Below are 19,356 nucleotides of genomic sequence, written 5' to 3'. Positions count from 1 at the left end.
AGACTCTAAAACGAATTTATGTTTTGTTTCTTTAATGTACCATTTTATCATGTGGGTTCATTTTTGTGTCGAGAGATTTCAGTTTTTCCAGAGATTCCAGTTTTCTATCTAAATGTGTCAACATCTGCTATAATACACCCTGAATAAGTGAGCTCGCGCTGACGGACATCTGGAAACAGTTCAAACTTGCTTATAAAACAACAAGATTCACACGTTCCACTTTGTTCTAGTCTAAAACTTTCATAAAAGAATGGACGGTCAATTCAAATGCTCAATGTTGAAGCTGCATCTGAATGTCAAAGATAAAGTTATTCATCGCTCTGCTGTAACTCCTCTGATGCCTCCCTCATGTGTTATTCATTCAGTCTCCAAGCCTCCTGTGAGACTATTCATTCCACTAAACCACTGTCACTGTTCTTTCATCATCGAGAGCACAGTGAGAATGCGCAAAAAATATTGAATTTGACAAACATAAACCAGTTGAGACTAAAGGGCAGCAATAATATGAATTCAGCGTATATATAGTGTGACAGCCCCCGGGGTGGCAAGGGGGTTTCACGACAACACGGACCAATAAACACAACCAGTCGGTAGATAAATGGTGCAAGTGAGGTTTTTACTGAATATAGAGAGTGGATAGAGGTAGGATAGACACTCAACAATACACTGTCCGCTTTCCAGAGGGATGGTCGGTGTTCACTTCCACGGTTCGGTGCACAACGGGTATTCCTCATACGGTCCAGGGCGCGGGCAGGAGCAGGGTAGTCGTACAGGCAGGGGTCGGGAGCCGGGCGGGTAGTCAGACGTTCCAGGGTGATCAAGGGGTAAGGCAGTTGTCTCCAATGGGTTTGCTTTTTCTCCGTCTCCTTCCACTCCTACTCTCTCCTAGTTTCCTGTGTCCGGGGCCCTTTTATAGTCCCCTCCTCCTCCTCTGATAGGGTGTGGTCGCTCCCTCGTCTCTCCTCCTCAGGTGTTGCTTGTTGGGCTGATGGTGGTTTGGCGCTCTTTTCCACTCCCTGACATGGGGGCTCCGCCTCCATGTCAGGCAATATCGTCCCTCTACCACTTCTCCTCTGAGGTTGCCCCTCCGGCTGCCACATACCCCCCCCCTTAAATCCGACCTGGGGGGAGGACTGCTCCAGGAACCTAGGGCGTCCCGTCTTGACAGGGCGTCCGCGTTTCCATGAGCGGCCCCGGATCTGTGGACAACAGAGAAAGCATACGGTTGAAGGGATAAAAACCAGCGGGTGACCCGGGCGTTATTGTCTTTTGAACGGGACATCCATACCAGGGGGGCGTGGTCCGTGACCAGGGTAAAGTGTCGTCCCAGCAGATAATATCTCAACTCCCCCAGAGCCCATTTGATGGCCAAACATTCCTTCTCGACCGTGGCGTATCTCGTTTCTCTCGGTAATAATTTTCTGCTTACGTATGTGATCGGGTGCTCCTCTCCATCCCTCAGCTGGGACAGGACGGCACCCACCCCGGTCTCGGAGGCATCCGTCTGTACCACCAACGGTTGCGTAAAGTCCGGGGTCACCAGCACTGGTTCAGAACAGAGTACTTCCTTCAGCTTCTCGAAGGCGTCCTCGGTCTCTGCCGTCCATACGATCCGATCTGGCAGCCGGTTTTTTGTTAGGTCCGTCAGGGGTGCTGCAAGAGCAGAGAACTGGGGAACAAACCGTCGATAGTAGCTAGCTAGCCCAATGAATGCTCGTACCTGTTTCTTTGTGCGGGGGCGGGGCCATTCCCGGATCGCCTCGACTTTCCCTACCTGGGGCTTGACGCAGCCGCGGCCGATGGTGTACCCCAGGTAGTCAGCTTCCCGGAGGCCGAGGCGACATTTCTTGGGGTTGGCTGTCAGCCCCGCCCCTCGCAGAGCTTTCAGGACGGCTTCCAGTCTTTGGAGGTGAGCCCCCCATTCCTCCCCGTGCACGACGATGTCGTCCAGATAGGCTGCCGCGTATTCTCGATGGGGACGTAGTACCTGGTCCATCAGTCTCTGGTACGTGGGGGGGGCTCCGTGGAGACCGAACGGCAGCCTCTTATAGTGGTACAGTCCCATGGGAGTAGTGAAGGCCGTTTTTTCCCTGTCTTCGGGGGCTACTGCCACTTGCCAGTAGCCTTTAGTCAAGTCGAGGGTGGTTATGTATCTGGCCCTCCCGATGCGCTCTATCATCTCGTCCACCCGGGGCATCGGGTAGGCATCGAATTTTGAGATGGCGTTGAGCTGCCTAAAGTCATTGCAGAACCTGACTGAGCCATCGGGTTTCGGAACCAACACTATAGGGCTGCACCACTCGCTCGTCGAGGGTTCGATGATGTCGGCCTCCAGCATACTCTGTACCTCCCTCTCTATCGCCCCCCGGCGGGCTTCGGGGATGCGGTACGGCCTTAGCTTCACCTTCTTCCCGGGCTCGGTGATTATCCGGTGTTGCACCAGTGTGGTGTATCCGGGGTCCGGGGAGAACACGTCCCGGAACCGATCCACCATTTCCCGGACGTCCTGCTTCTGCCGGGGGGTCAACTCTTCTCCCACGGGTACCTCGACTGGCTCCGTTTTTCCTGGGAGGGTAGAGAGAGAGAAACAGAGCATGGCATCCCTACGCACCCATTTCTTGAGCAGGTTCACATGATAAACCTTCGTCGGGTGCCTCCGACCTGGTTGCCGGACTCGGTAGTTTACCGGCCCCAATTTCTCCATCACTTCATACGGCCCCCTCCATCGGGCTAGAAACTTACATTCCGCCGTGGGTACCAGGACCAACACCCGATCCCCTGGGTTAAACACTCGGGGTTGGGTTCCCCGGTTGTACACGCGGGCTTGGGCCGCCTGTGCCTCGGCCATGTGTTCTCGGACGATGGGCCAGAGGGATGCCATCCTCACCCTCATCTCCTCGACGTGGTCCACCATGGTGCGGTAGGGGGAGGGTTGGTGTTCCCAGGCTTCTTTGGCCAGGTCGAGTAGCCCCCGGGGTCGTCGACCGTACAGGAGCTCGAAGGGCGAGAATCCGGTAGATGCCTGGGGCACCTCTCTGATGGAGAACATCAGGAAGGGTAGCAGTTGGTCCCAATTCTTCCCGTCCTGGTCCATGGTTTTTTTCAACATTTTTTTCAGTGTCTGGTTGAATCGTTCTACTAGTCCGTCCGTTTGGGGGTGATACACCGACGTCCTCAGTTGGGTCACCTTCAGCATGCCACACAGATCCTTCATGATCCTAGACATGAACGGGGTTCCTTGGTCGGTGAGAATCTCCTCCGGTATTCCGACCCTGGAAAACAACATCACCAGCTCCCTTGCAATGCCCTTGGTGGCCATAGAGCGTAGGGGAATGGCTTCGGGATACCGGGTGGCGTAATCCACTATCACCAGGATGTACCTGTGTCCCCGGTTGGTCTTGGGTAGTGGCCCCACTAGGTCCATCCCGATCCTGCTGAAGGGGACGGTGATGATCGGCAGGGGCACCAGCGGGTTTCTGTGATGGGGTTGTGGGGCCACTTGTTGACATTCGGGGCAGCTCCGGCAGTAATCCTCCACGGCCTTTTTTATTCCGGGCCAGTGGAACCTGGCCCTCACCCTTTCCAGGGTTTTCTCCACTCCTAGATGGGCACCTAGGATATGGGAGTGGGCTAACTGGAGGACAGAGGGTATGAAAGGACGGGGTACCAGTAACAACCTGAGGGGGGCCCCGTCCCTTATTACTACCTGGTAGAGGAGCCCGTTATAAATGGAGAAATGTGTGGGAGGGAGGTCTCTTACCCCGTCCAGTGGTCGTCCGTCTACGGCGGCCACCTGCCGAAGGGCGTGGGCTAGGTTGGGGTCCTCCAACTGGGCCGTCCCAAACCTCCCTGTGAGGGGCCCGGGTAAGATGGGCTCCTCCGGGTCCTGGGGAAACAGCCCGGCCAGCTCCTCTTCTTCGAGGGAGGGGGTATCTGCCTCCTCGGGGATGGGCGGCGCCTCTCCTTCGGGCTCACTGGGGCTGGAGGGTCCGTCGTTCTCGACGGCTGTGGCATATACGTCCTCGGGGTTGGGTTGGGTGGCCTCCACCAACGCCCGGGCCACGGCACTGGCGACTCCTTCCGATAGGGGATCGGTGGAGATCTCCTCCCCCAGCCCACAGATGGCTTTCTTCTTGTACTTTCGGTGAGGGGTCGTACCTGGTTTCACCACCAGGCTGCGCCACAGCTCCTGGAACACGGGCAGGTCTCGGCCGACCAGCACCTCTACGGGGAGTCCTTCCACTACTCCTGCAGTGCCGACGTATCTACCCCTCGTCGTGTATATCTCGAGGGCGGTGGTGGGGTATTCGCGGGTCTCCCCATGGATGCACGTGACCGCTCGGGTGCCGGTTAGGAGCGGGTACTGAGCAAACGTAGGTCTCACCAAGGTAATAGCGCTCCCGGAGTCCACCATCGCGGAGGCGTCGCGGCCGTTTACTTTGACCGGGGTGAGGGGCATGTGGTCCTCGTGAGTGGCCCAGCATCCGGTAATCAGTCCGCATGGGCGACTCCCCTCACTGGCCGTGGGCATGGGTGCGTCCTGGCGGTGAGGACATTCCCAGGCGATGTGCCCGATCTCGCCGCAGTGGTAGCACCTCCTCTCTTCCGGTCCAAACGCCGGCCGACGTCGGGGAAAGCCTGGGGGAAAGGAGGGAGACACATAGGTAGTTTCCTCCGTTCTCATCTTTTCTTTGCGGGTGGACCCCTCCACTTTCGGGTTTCTTCCCCCACGCACTAACGCTTGTGCTGCGTGGTAACCCTCCATGATCTCTACCAGTTCCTCGAGGTTGCGGGGGTTTCTCTGGCCGGCCAATTTTTTTGCCTCATACGGGAGGGATCTAAGGAATTTGTCCATGACGACACGATCGGTGGGCGACACCTCGGTTGGCTCTGCGTGCAGCCAGGCCGTCGTAATCCTCTTGATCTCATGCATCTGGGCTCGCGGAGAAAGGGAGGTGTCATATGTCCATTCATGAAATCGTTGTGCCTTTATTAACAGCGTGACCCCGCATCGCTGTAACGCTTCCGCTTTCAACACCCGGAAGTCAACTTTTCCAGCGCGCTCTAAGTCCTGATACGTTACTTGCGTTTCGTTGATCAAAAAGGGGGCTATCAACTCAGCCCAGTGCTCTTCTGGCCATTTTTCCCGGAGTGCCGTTGTCTGGAATATCTGAAAAAACACTTCAACATCGTCAGCTGCCGTCTGCTTGAGAAGGAAGCGCGCTGGGTTGGCTTTCTCCACGGTACGTTGCTCCTGTTGTGTCTGTAACATGCCCTTGATTTCGCTTTGCATCGCCTCCGCGCGTTCGGTTTGTACCTCCATATACTTCTCCATGTGTACTTGCTGTTGGTATTGTTGTTGCTGCTGTGCTTGGAGGATTTGCATTTGTACTTGCATGGCTTGTTCGTGGCGTTTTTGGGTTTCCTGGTTGCTAGCGATTAGCCCCGCTAGCAGCTCTTGAAATGGCACCGGGGTGGCCATGCTTACTGGGTCGGTCGGTCTATCGGTCAGTGTTGCCAGAACCGGACTGTGCCCACATTCTCCACCAAATTGTGACAGCCCCCGGGGTGGCAAGGGGGTTTCACGACAACACGGACCAATAAACACAACCAGTCGGTAGATAAATGGTGCAAGTGAGGTTTTTACTGAATATAGAGAGTGGATAGAGGTAGGATAGACACTCAACAATACACTGTCCGCTTTCCAGAGGGATGGTCGGTGTTCACTTCCACGGTTCGGTGCACAACGGGTATTCCTCATACGGTCCAGGGCGCGGGCAGGAGCAGGGTAGTCGTACAGGCAGGGGTCGGGAGCCGGGCGGGTAGTCAGACGTTCCAGGGTGATCAAGGGGTAAGGCAGTTGTCTCCAATGGGTTTGCTTTTTCTCCGTCTCCTTCCACTCCTACTCTCTCCTAGTTTCCTGTGTCCGGGGCCCTTTTATAGTCCCCTCCTCCTCCTCTGATAGGGTGTGGTCGCTCCCTCGTCTCTCCTCCTCAGGTGTTGCTTGTTGGGCTGATGGTGGTTTGGCGCTCTTTTCCACTCCCTGACATGGGGGCTCCGCCTCCATGTCAGGCAATATCGTCCCTCTACCACTTCTCCTCTGAGGTTGCCCCTCCGGCTGCCACAATAGTAAATCTTTCTCGGGACAGAAAAGTGTCACATCTTTTTTTTTACGATGATCTCAAATACATGTTTTTAACCTTTAATGAGAAAGTGTATTGGAGCCAAACAACTCAGAAAAGCGTATCGTAAAATAATGATAAGCTCCAGATGTGCAGCTTTCTCAGACTGTAACAACCACTGCAGGGAGGTTACCCATTGGATCTCGTACTGCATGGCACACAGGTGCCAAGGCCTCTAGCTATCACTTTTAATTCATTTCACCCAGCCAGCCACTAACTGGCTTTTATCACCTACGGCACATTTTAAAGTTAGCCATATGACTGCTCTCGATTGCTGATTTAGGGTTAGTGTAGCTACCCGCATACTCATTAATTCTCCACAGATGCCAAAGTTAATGGATAAAACGTCCCCAATTTCTGCCAGATGTACAGTCGGGAGTCTGCGTATGAGTCAGTTTCTGTTTCAGGCCTTTTCACATCGTGGAATCCTCGAATTTGGAGTGTGCTCTCACTGCGTTGAGTCCAATCATATGGATTAAAGAGTCACCATTAAGCCAGTGATGCTTTCATTGCTTATTTGTCCAGGTGAGGGAGGACTAATTATGAATGCTCTTTCCCAGTGAAGCAAGCAATTGATGTATAACGATGATAAGATTTGAAGAGCCATTATGGCGATGATGCTAGCACTTCTTATCCTGCTTCATCATGTCTTGATGTCCATTACACCTGGATGCACTTTGTTTTTTAGACAGACAACTGGATAAAGCAGAGATTGTACTTGCAGAAAACTCCCGCTGTGTGGCATGTGAAAGATGTGGCCAAGGGTTTGTCTCCTTATGGGAGCAATCAATTGTGGTAAACCACCACGCATTAATGACATTTCAAGCCTTATCCTTTCCCATTATGCACAACATGGCTCATTTCTTTGGCAGTATTCTTGCGTTTTCTGATTGTATGCAGTTTGTACAATAAAGCAGTTATTTTTTTCTTAATTGTCCCTCTCGTTGTAAGATCTTTCTGCACTTCAGTTATTTACTTTTGACAATGATTTATGCCATTATTGCAATACAGTGCTGTTACCCCATTTTTGCTATCAATGAACCTACTTTGCAATCTTAGCTTAGGGAGATACAATAGGAAATTAACTTGACAAAGGATTAAAATAGGTGACTGACCCATAAGAACACAGCTGAAAGTTAACATAACGTAACTACACTAACTAATATCACATTACACTGAATCAACATTCGGAAATTCAACACCAGAGGTTCCTGCCAGATATGTTTAGAGCTCTCCAAGAATCACTGTACAAAGCACCGCTCAGTAATTCCCACTGTACACTCTAACCCAGGGGTCTCAAACTCCCGGCCCGCGGGCCAAATCCGGCCCGCCACGTCATTTTATGTGGCCCGCGAATCCACCAGCAAAAAATAATAACAACAATAATATTTTTTTTAAAGTTAGACTTGATCATAAAAATATCCGCATAGTCAGAATTATGAGACAGAAAGTCATAACTATGATAGAAAGTCATAATGATGAGATACTTAAACACACAGAAGCAGCTCTTTGGCTGGTTACTGTACATTTGACATGGAAATGTATTGTGAGTACATTGAAGACTACTTTAAACATGGCTTTAAAACACATGAAATACTTATGATTGTAATAACTTGTTTGATATTTGTCTTAGATATTTTCTTTAATAGTTTGATCTTTGATAGAGTAATGTGGGTTTCTTAACCCTAAATTAAGAGGATTGAAGTTATAACAACAGAAATGTGCTTAAATATATTTTTACATTCATATCACTGCATGTACAATATTTGTACACTTGAAGAAACAACAATCAAATGCAGAGAGTTATTTAACAACATGTTACGAGTAGTTACATTTACAACCGGCCCTTTGTGGGCGACCATGATGCTGATGTGGCCCGGAGTGAAAATGAGTTTGAGACCCCTGCTCTAACCGAAGGCAGCAGTGGAAGCTCGTCCACTGACATGTCAGGTGATTTATCTTCTAGGCCCCCCCCCCCCCTTCTACTTTACCCACAAGCGCAGGCCTGAGAGCACAAATAGCTCCAGAGCCACTCTCCTCTCATGGTTGGCTGGGTTTGAACTCCCCAGTCATAACAGCGATCTATACCTCCTGATACACACCAGGGCCCAGCAGCCTTTACCAGCCACTCCTACCACCTCGGCTTTCCTTGCTGCTTATCCGCACGTGTAAGAGGTCACCGCTGCAGAGATTGTAACATGAACACAGAGAGCGATTCCTCACAGGAGGGTAACCAAAAACTGCACTACATCACAGCACAGTGCTGTCGTCGTGTTTGACAACAGGTTCATCCTGATGATCCACAGAGCTCAGGGAAACACTGCATAGTAGGTGTTGTGTTGGAATAAGACACATACTTGTATTCAACTCTTCCTGTTGTTTTATAATCTGCATGGTGCAATGACTTTGAATCTTCTGAGGATGAATTAAAAAAAATCAGTGGGGTGTATAAAGCAGGTTACTGTGTCACTGAAGGAGTTACCATAACATGCTGGCCAAACCCCCCCCCCCCCTTTCTATATCTCTGCTCCCACCCTCCCCCGTCTCTGACCGTTCAGGTGGTTCTCATGGTGCAGTGATCAAGGAGCTCGGCCACCTGAGACTTGTGTTGGCTTGCACCGCAGATTAAGGTCCCCCCCCCCTAAATAGGCTTCCGCCCCCCGTTGCCACAACGAGGCTTCATAAGCCGCTGAATTCCTCGTGCCCGTTAAACACAGTGGTCTGTCAACCTCTTTCCTGCTCCCATTGAGTGAGGCATTGTCTGTGTTCGCCCTGCAGACAGCTGTGCAACAATGTCAAAGCAGCACTCTCTCACCACTATGCTGAGTACTGTCTCATTGATGAAGCATCTTATTATGGCAAAACAACAAAAAAGGAAAGAAACAAAACAATGAGGCTATTAATTTTACATCGTGACGACTGCAGTAAAGACAGTTGTGTAAATATATGATGACGTCTTGCTGCTGTCGCGAATACAGAGCTTGTATTTTGACATCCCCTTTTCATGGCAGGGTTAGTGTTTATGATTGTAATGCTGAGGTCATTACAGCACAACCAAAAGCCTGCTGAGTGACCTAAGTAGGAAGGCTTGTACCAGACAATTATCAGTTACACTTTACTATGTAGGAAAAAATAATTACCAACAGAATGACCAAAGGAACAAGTGAAGAACAAACTGAGAACTAAATGTAAATGAAAGCATCGCCAAGTTCCCAAACAATATATTTATATATAATTTATATATTTTTATGTGTCTTGAGGGCAGAATTCCATGAATTGAACATCATACCTGACAAACATAAGTCCAATATTGATGCTCCTTCAGCTTTTTCTGTCACCAACTTATGGGTAATACATCTGGGTCTTTCACTTGCCAGATGTTCTGCCCTGTTCACCAGCTAGTTGATCATTTTTCTGTATCGAAAGTCTAACATTCACTCTTCCTTTTAGCTCTGTTTTGGTCTCCGCCAATCCTTGGCTCTTTAGCTGCGGAATGCTCCACTATGTTCACCAGCTAGTCGCTAACTTTGTCTTTTTGCAGATTGGTGATGAGCAGTGTACAGATGCTTTGCAGCAGTTTATATGCTGAAAACAGCTGCCTGTTGCTGGCAAAAACATCACTGTGAGAGCAGGTCAAGTGAACCGAAACAGTTAAGTTGCGGCAGGAAAACAAAAGAGTTGAAAGATGCTGTAAAACTCCGTAGAGCTTATGGTAACCTGAAAAGTCAGTTGATAATTATGTGTACATAGCCACAAAGCCACAAAATGGTAAGTAATTGTGAGGCAATGAAGAAATGACTTGGTAGCTACTCAACATTGTGTGTACCACATCGTTAAGGCTTACCCGGTCATTATTGTTTATATCAGCTATGTTTCTTCTACCTTTTGAAAATAATCTCTCAACCACAACCATCCTCCCTTTTGCTCTCTGTTCTGTGTCTTTCTACAGGCCAGATTTGCATCATATGTGACCCGTGAACAAATAGATTTAAGCTTGGTAGCAATTGCGTGAATTCAAATATATATGCACCGTTACACTCCCTCATCTGTGTGAACTCTCAGCTGATGGGTAAGATGTTTATTGCCAAGTTACCAGTAACTTACTGTCAACAATTATCCAGCAGTTGCTGTATTTCATATCATGGTAAAATGACAAAGGTGAGCGGGAAAAGTGGGGCTTGGTCCGCAAGTGTGTGTGTTTGGATTAGAGGGAAAGAAAAAAAAGAGTCTGGTGTCATGAATACCAAATTCAATTTGTCACATGATTGTATCAATTCTAAAAAGCGAAGTGAGATCATGTTTTAAATAGACTTTAAAAATATCACCAGGAAGGGGTGGGGGAGGTGTCATGAACTGTAAAGAAGACATCACACTCATAAAGGCTGTGGGGACGATGATCTAAACAGAAGTAATGTGAGCGTTTCACAGACAGGATGTACCCACCGTGACTACACTCACGACACAACGCCTGCCACACAGGTCTCTCTCGGAGCGATTAGGTTTCACACAGAAATGTATTCCCTTACTGCAGTTATCTGCAGGCAACCGTGCATCTATCCCCACGATAGAAATAGTGAGTGTTGATTTCTTTTTGACATTCTTCTCACGTTCCTCAGCAGCAAGTGTTTTCAGCATGGAATTCCAAAGTCAATACAGTGGATGGAAGCAGACATATAGAACACTCATGAATCAGCTATTCAGTTGGAGTTGTCCAGTTGACAAGAGGAAATATTTTGATGTCAAACGCCAGAACTTCCTGCCACCTGATGTGTTGAATGCCACACAATCACCTGCGTTCATCATGTTTTCGTCAAAGTATGACCAGGAGGCAAAATGCTGACCATTTCACTTTGCAGGGCTCTGCATTTTCCCGTGTCGCATACATAGTGGACTAATCTGGCAGTGATAAGTGGCACAGGCCACGCCAGAGACAGCTGCTTAGTATTTGAGATATTAACAGCTGTGTGCTTTAAGCGGGCAGTGACTCATGTGATTTGATGACAGTCCAGTAGGGGGTCCTTGGATCTTTCTGCAGGTCTGCTTATAGTTTAGTATACGATTCTGGAGATGGAGCCATGCGTGTGAGGTCATAGGTAAAGAAGACCCTGGTGGGAGCGCTTTTTATCCGTTTGCTTTCTAAAAAAATATTATTGATGGCCAGTGTTGGGCTTTACTGGATAACACGTCACTTTTTATTTCTATACATGCTGAATACAGATGTGTCATGACAATGTTGAGGATTTATTGTCAAGAGGCAGTTTTGACAGCGCAGTGTTGAGTAGCAAAGGTAATGAAATGAGAAATGTACTTTTGCATTTCATTAGTGAATAAGTATTGTGTGTATTTTGTGTTAATAGCTTCTTTAACAGTTGTAGAAACGTGAATGCATTTGCTTTAACACTATAGGCCAATGTAAATTTGAATACAATCAATGCAGATTTTATTTGTATTGCGATGGATTACACAACTCGAGAAAAAAAGAATGCTCTGTTGGTTTTCATGAATCATAGAAATTAATAAAAATCCATGGGCTGCCTGGAATAAACACAGAACAAACACATTTAAAAAACCTAAAATGATTTGCTGTCGTTCCCAGTGTTAGTTTAGAAAAAATATATAATTGTGTCTGTACAAGAATAGAGCAAGAGCCAGAAGATGATTAGCTTAGCTTAGCATAATAACTGGAAGCAGGGGGGGAAGCTAGCCTGGCTCTGCAGTCACTAATTAAGACATTGTAACGTGTTTGTTAATCTGTACTCAATGCCAGATTTATGTGAGGGTAAAGCTTGCCATTTCTCCTCTAATACACACAAACATGAGTGGCATTGATATTCTCTTCTAACGCTTGGAAAGTCAGCAAATACAGTAACAGTGTTTCCCAAAATACAGCTTCTTCTTGCCTGACCCTTCTCTTTATCCCTCAGTTTTTTTTTGTCTCCCAGACTCTCGCATACATACAGACATACACAAACATGCAATCTCCTTCTCTCACCACACCAACCTCTCTTTTCAATCAGTTTGCATGGGTAACAGGTGATGTTTAGATATCTCAAAGCTCAGGGGGAGATTCATTTACACCACGAGCTTCTAACTTGATGGCTTCCCGCCTCGAGAGAACATCTATTCTCTAAATATACACGAAACACACACACACACATACACACACTTAAATTCCCTGTTCCCTCACCACTCACATGAGGTTTGGCATCAACTATGGTGAGGATCTGTTTTCAAACCAGCACTTGACAAGTGACGTGTTTATGCACACCCTTTTTGCATATAATCGAGCTTTGCATTCATGTGCTCAGACAAATTGTGTCATTTAATAATATATATCCACCTGTTTGAAAGGAAGAGGAGAAATTACCGGATCATTTCAATCCCCAAAGGCCACAGGCTGGACAACTGCTGCACTATTTGTGACCAGCAACCAAAAATAACAGTGAGGTCACATGGGGTAAAAAATAGATAACACCAGCCAATGAGAGTTTGGCGGGAGGGTTCACTTCCATCATGGATGCCCAGAAAAAGACAAGCTTGACTGGAGAAAATCTGTGATTTCTTTCTGGGTTACTTGATCGTAACGCTCCATTCCTACACTTGGAACATTGCGTTACATATAAACTAGCTCAGGCTAGTTTTCAGGACACAAATTAAGTTAAAGTCCTCCATTACACTGCATTTTAAATGGTGATTTTCATTTCAAAAGTCAGTTCACTCTGTGTCTGGTAACCCTTTCTCTGTATGATTGTTACATTATAAAACTTAGCACTTCTCATATTTTTACATTCTGTAAATGCATACAAAACAGCTGTAGCTCACGGACAATGTGTGAAAACATTTCTCTTTTCTCTCAGCCCCAATACCCTCAGAAATGAGGATGTATGATCCCCACAAGTCGCACAATTTCCTCTTGTCGACCAATAAAGATATTTTACTGAACTGAAAAAGGAAGCAGTATTTGTTGGCTTATGAACATTTCAACATGTACTGTGGGAAGGAAAGAAACAATTTGATTCTCGACGAAATTCATTTTTAACGTTTGCAGCGGAAAGAAGGATCTCTACTGTTTTTACAATGTGCAACCACAATGTTCCATTCTGCCGTTGCATTGTTATATGCACTTTGCATCATTTTCACCGAAGCTTCTCCAACAGTCTGATGGTCATTTCTTTACCCTCCAATTTTTGGTGTGTGTGAAAGCAGAGATAGCACCTCAATGAATCGATGAAGTGCTTCCTGCCAATGACCACTTCCTGGTACACCCTTAAAAAAATAACAGAAGTACATGAACAGAAGAACTGTGAAGAGCTACAAAGCTTCAGCTGTTTCATGTTCTGTGCATTCGTGAATTTGTCTTCAAACTGCTAAAAAAAAGAAATCGTAGATCTAATACGACACTGATCACAGTGCGGACTGCGGGGTGAGTTCATAAATAGTAGACTAGAACTAAGACTTTCCTAAATAGTTGATATGTATGTTGAAAAAATACAACAGTACTGACTTAAAATATAATATACTTAGTGGAGAAATGATTTGATTATTAAATGTAATGTTTGCCATTGATTAACATTTCATTTGCTTCCCAGTTCCTCCAGGACACAAGCATGACTTTGATCTACTCAGTGATTCTCTGCCTCTTTTTTAAGGCCGGGAGCTGCGACTTTATGTGTGTCGAAGGTATGATGAATTGTATCTTCAAATACAGTCAATATAAATGAATACATTCCACATTGAACAATTCGGGAAATTGTTGTAATTTTGCTCAAATGGAGATGTACTCAGACGTATATTTTTCTAAAGACGGTTCAGAGCTCAGTTTCTGGGGAGTAAAGCATGTCTTGCGCATAAAATGTGAATTGATTTTCTTACATGTAATAAAATGTATTCATACAGCAAAACAGCAAAAAAAGAACAACACATTCCTTAAAGGAAGAGTTCAATATTTGATTAAATACACAGTTACAGCATTGTTATTACTGCTACAATTTTTACATTTTGTTTGTGTATTGACCACAAAAATAAGTTACAATGTGTTAATTAGTCAGCTGTGTCCGTATGAAGAGGATTTATTAAGACTCACTCCTAGCGCAGATGACCACAACACCAACATCACATATGTGGCAAATTATGATCACGGTATTGTCAAGACAACGGTCTCCTTGGCTGTGGAATGTAAGTAGGTTGCCGCATTTGTTAGACTAAATATTAATTTGACATGCTTCCAACCCATATTCTCTCTATACTGGTCATTATGATTGCTCAAGTATTTTCTTGTGCATGGTTGAAGGAAAGCTTGTGGTCTGTGTTTGCATCAGTCGGGGGAATCCTCTGCCTCTATTCGCCTGGCCTTGGGCCTCTCTCACTAACTTCTCAGTCACCCGCTATAGCAGCATCCAGACAGTTCACAGCACGGTGCTTGCTGCCGACTATACCAACACCAAATGCATCAGCAGCAATAAACTGGGCCGGGTTGAGTTTGACCTTCCGCTCCAGAACTACACTGAGAACTGTGCGTAGTCCTTCATATCTGCTCAATGCATGGTGCAAATGTATCTCTGTTTGCATTGCCATTGTGCAAAATGATATCCTCTAAAAAATCTTTAACAAGAAATATTTTTAAATATCCATATCAAAATATTCTATTTGTTCTATGGTGAATTTAAGTTATTGCTGCTTTTTTATATCAAAATAAGCATTATCCAGCAAAGAGCAAGGAGTTTTAAAACCTCAGGTAAAGGTGTTTGAAATTATATTAACTATTGTGTTGATCTATACTCACCTTTTTAATTGACTATTGGTTCAAATGACTTTGACAGACATCAGTCAGAATGGTAGACAGAGGATTTAGAGAGAGATATTTGATAACACTGAATGTTTACATGCTGCTGACCTACTGTTGAAAGCTGCGTAAACATTTTTCTTCAATGAAGTTGAAACGATGAATTTATTTAGATTGGTTGGGTATGAATCCCAAGTCTGATGCGGCCCTTCCCTGGATAATTGCTGGTGTGTCTTTAAGTCTGAACCTGGTCCTCCTCACTACCATGATCATCCTCACTTACAAACGGTGAGAATGTGAAATTACCCTGAATGCACACCCTAACACTGATGTCAATAAATCAAAGGATTACGTTTTTACCATCTTTTCTTCTACATTTTCAGGAGTAAGAGTCAACAGAGGAAACCTAGCGTGGAGATTAACACTTATGCTTCCCTGAATCAAGCAGATGTTGGGCAAGAATATAGTGTTATTTCACCACATCCCAGGGGAGTGTCCAGGGAGTGACACGTGACACCCAATAAATCTGATTGGCCGCCCCATTATCTATTAAACACAGGAATGTAAGAAACTGTTAGATACTGTAATGTTAGTAATTAAAGTAGATGAGTAGTGGAGACAGAAATTGTAAATGAATGCTATTCTGATGTGCTTTTGTGTGCGGGCAAATACTTCATGCTAACCCTGCATAAATCAGGCCCATGTTGGGCCACCCAAGAGCATATAATTCCTTGCTGCTTGTTGATAGCCAATTTTTTTGTCCTTGAGTTATGTATATTTTTCATTCTTATTTTTGTTTAAATCTTTGAACTACATAAGAGTACATTATTTTGACATTGACCAGATACTGTAATTCATATTCCACTTTGAAGACAGTTTCCGATAATACATCACAATATCATCACCAATATCCTCAGTGATATTGGTGAGAAGAGGAGTCTGCAAAGAGCTAAGGGGATATTAAAAGAAAATACCAACCCCAGCAACAACCTGTTCACCCTGATACCGTCTAGAAAGAGATACAGAATTCTCAGCTGCCAAACCACCAGACTTCAAAACAGCTTCTTTCCTCTGGCTGTGAGACTCCTTAATTCATCCTCCACCCTCTATATATAATATATAGTTTTTTGTTGTTGTTGTTTTCTTTTCTATGTGGCAAATTGGGGCTACAACATATTTTGTTGTTGTGCAACCCTGTCGTACAATGACAAATAAAAGACTTTGTAACCTATGTCGTATTAAAAAAAGACCGTTCTAGGAAGTGTTTAGATGTGTGAAACTATGTCACAGCGAATAACTTCTTCTCATATCACATGGCACCAACGATGTGTACAAAAGGTTTCAGGGACAAAACATCTGCAGTCGCTACAGCCAAACTCAAATCCCCTCACACTGAAATGTTTTAGTGTCCATTTGTAAATTAATTAACCAGCTAAAGAAGCTTTTATTCTCTAACACTAAGTAATGTATGGATGAATTACAGGAAGTGGCACTTCCTCCAGTAACAAGATTACTCGCATAAGAAATAGAAAGATGATAGATGGGTTTTTATAAGCTACGGTACGTATCATGATCATTTGAGGCCACCAGTTGAACACGGGGCACGGCAGAACATTTGTAGGCTTCAACAGTGTCAGTCTGTCTAAAGCAGGGCTCATCCTTTTACACACCCACTGAGCTCACTGCTATTCTACGCTCTCATGAAAAGCTTTCCGCCTCATTTCATTCCCTTACAGCAGGATTAGGGCCTTGTAGCAAAAGGCCCTAATCCCACAGGTGTTGTGTGCGCACACACGCGCACACATCACACACACATCACACAGTATTTTTTCTGTCTCCTGGTAAATACCCCAAAAATGTACCTTAGAACCAGATCCTGTGTCTTTAACTTCACGCCTTAAAGCAACAGTTTAACATTTTGAGAAATACGCTTATTCATTTTCCTGCCAAGTGTTAGATGACAAGATGGATACCATACATGTCTGTACGATAAATATACACAAACAACACCACACTGTGCTAAACCTCAGCTGGAACGGACTCCTTCAAAGGACGGTTTCAGTGTGCCAAGGTGTCCCTTGATGAAGTCCTGGTACTCCCACGACTGAAAGATGGCAGCTCTCAGAAGACCCGTGGAACTTTCAGCCACAGATAACCCGGCCTCAGAGATACCAGGACATCTAAAATTAGTGTTGTCAGAGCGTTCCTCGATAAGGAAGTTTGAGATTTCACACTGCACACTGGTGGTCTCCTTGTTCACGTCCCACTGCTGCTGTGTGAGTAAAGTGTGTGTGTGGTTGCCAGTGAGCCAGAGAGAGAGACACACAACCCTAACACTAACCCTAACCCAACTTTCAAAATCTCTGTAGCTTGTATTAACCACAGATCTTATTTCAGACCTCTAACCAAAAACCCATTCAACAAACCCATTGACTTCAAGACGAGGGAACCCGAAAGTGCAAACATGCTAACTCATCTGGGGTTGTTACGCTATCAGACAACCTCAAGGCTTTTCACAACAATGGCAATCAGGTGCCTACATTTGAATTGGAAGTTTAAAAGGTCTCTGCTTTTTGTTTCCTCTCTTCAATACCGAGACTACCTGCTGCCAACAGGAAATAGGTGCCACGCCTGGCAATCGGCTATCCACTTTTACCTGATCTTAAGATATATGTAGACAACCAGTCTCCGTAGCTTATTTAATCATGTTATCTGCATGCGTTTGTCTGTGTCTGTGTGTCTCCGTGTATGCTGTCCCTGTGCAGTACAGATGTATGTGATTTATATTTGGTGCAGCAAAGTCAAATCTGACGCCAGATTATTGTTTGAGGCTACTATCTTATACACAACTTCAAAAGATCCCGTATCCACAAATCTAATCTTGGTCAAACATAACCACGATGAAGACGTCAATTCTCTACGCATTCATTCGGAGTTACAATTGTATCAAGTAGTCCCGTGATTTGATAACAGATAATAGAAAAAAACAAACAGGTATGAATATGAAACTCGTGAAATTGTACACGAGAGAGTGAATGCAAAGTTTGGTCATAAGAACCATTTGTCCCTTTCCAGATCACACACTTGATGCAAAACAGGCACGGGGGAATGAACATTTCAAAAGGAATACATTTCATGACGATCCATCACTCAAAACAACCTCCAATACTGTTGAGCTATGACCTGCAGGTTCATGACATCAGAGACTCACAAGAAAAGGTTCAGCACCTCCTCCCCACCACCTCCATCCGCTCTCCGACCAAAAGGGGGAGAGAAAAAAAGTCATAGGCCTGTTTCAAAATCCCAAACTGCGTAAATCCTGTGGCATGAGGCCATGAAGCAGTCCTGGGGAAGGAGGATAGTGTTTGGGGGATTAGCCCCAGTCCAGGTGGTCTTCATTTAACCCCCTACCCCCATGAGGGGGCTGTGAGCTGCTGTAAGGGCTCAGCGCATGCGTCATCAAAGCTTCCACCCGGTTTTGATCTCCCATCCATCCACCTCGCCTCTGTTTTTTTCGATAGGTCTCAGAGGTATCCACCTGAGCGCTGCGGTTCGTGAAACACAGTTGAATCTTTATTAGGCTTGAGAGGGTCCATGATGGACTGCATGTTTCATCATGTTACCTCTGTTTTGCAGCTGTGGTATCAAATTGTTACAGAAAAATTTGAATGATTGATGTAGAAAAGCAAAGCGGACATGGGGGCTTGTTACTTGGCATGCAAACTGCCATGATTGTGTCTTTTGTTGGAAGCTGAAGCGGAAATTAAAAGTCAAGGAAGGAAAAGATAAAACATGAATGAATAATCGTGATGACAGCATCAATAAAGATGAACTGAAAAACTGAACAACAGGACAAAGTCAGGTCAAAGTTATCCAAATATGTCCTCTACTATACATCTTCCCCAGCTCCTTAAATGGGAGTTCCAGGTATTGTACCTCTGCTAGTTGGAGTTTGAAGTTGTGTAAACAGGACTAAATGGCAGGGAAGCTGCTGAAGATCTGAGAGAAACTCTGATCAAAGGCACCTTTACATGCAGCCGGTGTCAGCCCTGTGCATTTGTGTGTGTGTGTGTGTGTGTGCGTGTCCCACAATGAGATGACAGACATAGATCTCTCTGGTGTGGTTCCTTCAGAGGCCCTGTTGCATTTTGACAACCTCTGTTTGCACAACACAAGCCAAGGAAAGCGCGCTCACCTGCACCGAAGCTCACACAACACCTCACATGGACTCTGAGGCCACCATATGCGCTCGGATAAGTGTAAAAAAAGCAGATCCAATGCTGACATTTTAAAGAAACACTGGAAACACATCAATGGGGACGGTGAATGGACAAATTACTCTGCTTCAGCTAACTGGACAAGTGGCATGTGAGTGATGGACATATTCCCAGG

The sequence above is a fragment of the Melanostigma gelatinosum genome (genome assembly GCF_949748355.1).
Source record: "Melanostigma gelatinosum genome assembly, chromosome: 1".
NCBI lineage: Eukaryota > Metazoa > Chordata > Actinopteri > Perciformes > Zoarcidae > Melanostigma > Melanostigma gelatinosum.
The sequence above is the reverse complement of the archived record's forward strand: the minus strand, read 5'-3'. Positions refer to the sequence as shown.